The sequence below is a fragment of the Micropterus dolomieu genome, linkage group LG06 (genome assembly GCF_021292245.1).
Source record: "Micropterus dolomieu isolate WLL.071019.BEF.003 ecotype Adirondacks linkage group LG06, ASM2129224v1, whole genome shotgun sequence".
NCBI classification, from domain to species: Eukaryota; Metazoa; Chordata; class Actinopteri; order Centrarchiformes; family Centrarchidae; genus Micropterus; species Micropterus dolomieu.
This window is the reverse complement of record NC_060155.1, coordinates 16,594,640-16,600,149: the sequence shown is the minus strand read 5'-3', so window position 1 is coordinate 16,600,149 and position 5,510 is coordinate 16,594,640. Positions and strand designations below refer to the sequence as shown.

General features: G+C 38.3%; 1 protein-coding gene across 1 annotated transcript in view; it reads right to left on the bottom strand.

Annotated features, from left to right (window-relative positions):
• The window catches only part of LOC123972716 (zonadhesin-like), a 12,628-nt gene that overhangs the window by 6,132 nt on the left and 986 nt on the right, over positions 1–5,510 (bottom strand). The gene's annotated exons all lie outside the window — the stretch shown is intronic.

Here is a 5,510-nt window from a genome sequence, read left to right as displayed (position 1 = left end):
GGCTTCACAACAACTCCGTGGCTGTTCTTGAATGGCCCAGCCAGAGCCCTGACTTAAACCCAATTGAGCATCTCTGGAGAGACCTGAAAATGGTTGTCCACCAACGTTTACCATCCAACCTGACAGAACTGGAGAGGATCTGCATGGAGGAATGGCAGAGGATACCCAAATCCAGATGTGAAAAACTTGTTGCATCTTTCCCAAAACGACTCATGGCTGTATTAGATCAAAAGGGTGCTTCTACTAAATACTGAGCAAAGGGTCTGAATACTTATGACCATGTGATATTTCAGTTTTTCTTTTTTAATAAATTTGCAAAAATTTCTACATTTCTGTTTTTTTTCTGTCAGGATGGGCTGCTGAGTGTACATTACTGAGAAATAAAATGAACTTTTTTGATTTTTGGAAAATGGCTGCAATGAAACAAAGAGTGAAAAATTTAAAGGGGTCTGAATACTTTCCGTACCCACTGTATTTACCCGCCAATGTGGCAGGTAGCCTTCCAACATTTGGCCGCCAAGCGGAAAATCCACCCGCATTTGGTGGGGGGCGGGTGCTAATTTCTATCCCTGTCAGTAATACTGTGCGCACTATTCTTGATGTACGTATTCAATCTATTATTCATGTAAGTGAGACTTGGATTAATGTTTTCATTCATATCATTAATCAAAAGTACCAAATCCATACTGCCTGCCAGATCCCTATCTGCACATGCGCAAAAATGGTTCTGACCGTCAAATAAGGTTACCACAAATGTGCCTGCTCATAATTACTCGTGTGTTGTTGTCTGTTCTCATCTCAGGGTGTCAAATACTGACACTTTCAGAAAGGCTGACAAAGCGTTATTTGATGCAAAAGGTACCCTTCAGAGTCCGTATGAGACGCCATGTCTAGACCGGAAGTGCTAGTAGTTAGCTACGTAGCTAGCTGTGCCAGTATAAAAGGCGTTGACAGCTCCACAAAGCCCCTTATCCTAACCCAGGGGTATTCAATTAAAATTCAAAGAGGTTCAGTTGGAGAAAATTTCATGAAGCAAAGGTCCGGAACATCAACGTGCGTTATTATTCAGTAGCTTACCGTAACGTATAGCCTAGTTGTATCAACATATGTTTTTAGTGAACAACTGACTCTCAAATCCATACACTGTATAAAGGTCAAATCCGATACTATTTCAACAAAATAACAATATACATAAAACTGAAGGGATAATAAATAATAACTACTTTAATAATAAATTGTAAATTTAAGTAATCTAAAGTCTGCGTTTAAAAAATGTTTTTGTAAGTGTGCATCTTAAAATAACTAAATTTTATTCGTTGCTCAATTTCAGAAAAAATAAAATAAAAGTGTAGCTTTGAATGATTGAAGTTCAGTCTCAGCCAATTTGACACATCACACTCAACACTCAATACATCTTAACAAATGAACAGCTTTAATGCCTCCTCTTTACTTTTATTCCCTCTTATATAGCTACCACTTCCCTACTTCCTCTTGTTCAGTGAGAAACGTGAGCTCTTGCTAGGATTGGAGACATATGAGATATTCTGGTTTTGAGCTGCCCTTGGGAAAAATGTACTGTAGGCCTACATGTAATTGGTTAAAAGCCATTTGAAGTCTCTCCTCTTCGTGTCCTCTCTTCCTCTATGTATCTCACTCGATGACTTGACTCGCAATGCTCAGGGCCATTAACGGCTTTGGCAACGCTTATTGTAATGCACAGATTTGATCGGCTAAGCAGCACCACAGGAGACGACTGGAACACATGCAATTCATAGTTTTCACGTGACGTCACATCGGGCTGTCGCGGTGAAGTAATTTCCACCTCGGCAATATGTTGGGGCTCAATTATTGGGGTATTATCGCATTTTTCATCACTGAAGTAATTTGGTGCCGTATAACAGTAAGAGTGTCTTTATCTGTCACCTCACTGCACAGCGAGCCGCTAAAAGCAGCTTCATGGTCTGAGCAAGCTAGCTGCTGTGTGCTAGTCAACAACATTGCCAAACAAACTCCTTTTTGTGGTTTGACCTGTCTTTTTCAGAGCGGTTGTGGAACTTTTGAAGCACTGATTTATTAATTTAACACGCCCTGAAGTGTACAGTATGAACATTGTTTTGCCCTCCAGGTCACCGCACATGTCACGTGACTGAAAACTATGAATTGGTCTGTGTTTCCTTTGAACCAGTACAGTAAATGCTAGAAAAGCTGCGCGGGTTAAAATAGAAATGCTGTTTCTATGCTGTACACAGCTGCAGGGTTAGCCTGACGGTCGATGTGCTAGCAGCTAGGGTTAGCCTCCTTTGTGTTTCTACATTGTTAGAAATTAAAAATGTACTGTTGAATAAGGTTTTCATATCTTAAGTATATTAGTATATATTCCTATTACTTCATAGTGAACAGTTTCATCTTCAGTAATAATATTTTGTTATCTTGATTTATACAATTTAGTTGGATCATTTTGAATACACATTTGCGGAAACCTTCTTTGAATGACAGAACCACTTTTGCACATGTGCAGAACGGATCCGGCAAGCATTCGACTTGGCACTGATACTAATGAATAACCACCCTTCGACTGTATATAGAAGTGGACGTAGTGTTCGTGACATCACCTGTTGGTTTGTGGACTGCCATTTTGAAGCCTCAAGTTTGACCGATAGGGCGCCGCCATGTTGAGTTTTTGCAACCAGCAGCACCGTGATGCAGGTTTATAAAGTTTTATAAAAAGTTTGGAGTGAGATAATGTGTGTTAGAGGACGAGCCACTCAAAAATTTGCAGCAGTGGCCCCTTGGCCCCAGCCAATTCTCTCAAGTTTTTGCAGGCAGATAAACTTTACCTATAGTTCGTAATTGATCCGAACAAATAGAAATGATAAAAATAACTACATCTGATAAAAGACTATTTAAATATATATACTTATATTTCAAAAATACAAATGTATCAAAATAAAAAGAAATTTGGCCCCAAACGAGCCCACTGAACAGCAGTGCTCAATGTATATTGTACACATAGGCCTAGGATTGCTTAACTTGCCCTACATAGGTATGCCAAGCTGTGTGTGTGAGTAGACTACACATGTCAGCTTATGAATGGTGTTTTGTGCTGTAAGTGTTTGTTGTACATTTTAATGACTTGATGACGGGTAGTGGGCTCCCACTTAAAGCCCTGTGCCTCAAGGCCAGCCATTTTCACCATCATGATGGATGATAGCTTTCCATCCAGAGCCAAAATATAGAAAAACATCTCTAGTCCTTTCCTTAGTTTCAGGTAGCCAATGCTAAGCCCAGTGGTGGAGAGTAATAAAGTATTACTGTAGCTATTTAAGTACACGAGGTATTTGTACCGAACTTGAGTATTTTCTTTTCATGCCACTTTCTACTTCTTCTCCACCACATCTCAAAGGGAAATATTGTACTTTTTACTTGATCTGACAGCTTCAGTTACTGGTTACTTTAAAAAATTAGCTTTTTACACACAAAACGTATGAAGAGTTTAAAAAATAGGACATAAAATTAAAAATTACAAACTTAAATTACTTAACAGTTTATAGAAGTCCAGCTTGTAGAATTAGGCTAATTGACAGAAATTGAATTGGCAACTGTTTGGTATTAGTAATTTTTCAAGTAAAAACATTTTGCTGCTTTTAACTTTGATTATTTTAATGTATTTTCAATCATTTTGAGGTTTGGACTGACAAAACAAGCATTGTGAAGGTCTCACATGGGGTCCTTGGTAACTCTGACATTTCTCACTATTTTCTGAATTTACAACAATCGAATTATAGAGAAAACAATCAGCTGAATAATACATAATAAAATGAGGTATTAGTACTTAATTTTTTTTTAAAGCATCTCTTAAGTTGCTAAGTTACTTTGTTCATCGCTGGCTTAAAAAAGCCAGCGCAGAGCTGCCAACTCTCATGCATTAGGCGTGAGACTCACGCAATTTACACTTTTCACACACCATCACGCCATACATCAATTTTCTCAGGCACTGGAAAAACTAATGTAGCCTATAGCCTAACTGATAGCATTGATTGGTGATTACAATCCACCCAACTGATGCGACACTGGCGGACCCTGTGACAGGAATCAAGCGAACCCGCTCTTGCGCAGTGACTAGCAGACAGTTTGTGATGGGGTAACGTAGCTGGTATGGTTTTGCAATATAAAAATGTATGATCCGAAGCACAGCCCTTTCTCTGTTGGGAATGTGAGCTGCACAGAGCTGCTGAAGTTAACGTGTAAGTTTTGTTTTGCACAGGTTTATACAATCCCAAACGGGTTCTGTGTCTGTCTGGGATTCTATCATATCAGCAGAGCAAGGAATGAACAGCAGATTATAGGAGATTTTGAAAAATATTGTGAATTATGATTAAATGATGATGTTATTCTCTTAAAACTCTTTCTATGTTAGATAACACAATTATACGGGATAGATGCAAAAAGTATTGAACATTCAGTCCAGGAGTTTCTAACTGAGTTAAAATGAATTAATTTGTCCTTGAGGTGAAAAGGTGCCACATTTAAAGAGAAACTTCCCTTCCCCGAACAAAGACACAAAGAGGAGGGAAGACTAAATCATGAAAGAAAAAGAAATACAGAATGCTTCACAGCCATTCACCTTCTGAATTATATTCTAGTATATTTTATATTTTAAATTGTCACCTGCTGCATGAGTTTTGTGTTTCTGTTGACATAGCTTAAAAACATTTCCACCATAAATTAATGCGGAAAAGGCAGGAATTGGTGCAGAAACTTTCACCAGAATGCAGGAAATTGAGTGTTTAATGCTAAAGATTTGTTGGGGGGAAAACCCCCAGACCCCCCGCCTAATTATTTGGCTCGTCCATTGCTAAAGGAAACCTATGCTCTTTCTTATTATGAACTTTAATATTCCATTCATTCTCTAGAATTAAAAGAAATACAATCTCTTGTTTGACACATAGATTCTGTGGGGGAAGACTCCCCAATACATAGTAAGGTTTGGTCAAAATTAAGGCTATCATGTCTAGAGGTTGGCAAGTATCTTGATCACACTGATCTGACCATAATTATTGACTTGGCTTTTCATCTACACATACATAATAATAATAATAATCCTTATTTGTAGAGCACTTTTCAAAAACAAGTTACAAAGTGCTTTAACAAGTGTAAAGAATAATACAAAAAAAAAAAAGATAAGAGCATGAAAATTTAATATAAAATTAGTAAAATACAATAAAATAAAAGGGATAAAATAAAGTCAAATAAGATCGGGAAAAGCTCTCCTATAAAAGTATGTTTTAAGAAGGGACTTAAAAGAGTTCACTGACTCAGCCGACCTGATTTCCTCGGGCAGGCTGTTCCAGAGCCTCGGGGCCCTGACAGCAAACGCTCTGTCCCCTTTAGTTTTCAGTCGAGACTCTGGAACAGACAACAGACCTCTGCCCGAGGATCTCAAGGTACGTGCTGGTGCGTATGGGACTAAAAGGTCAGAAATATAACAAGGCGAGAGACCATGAAGAGCT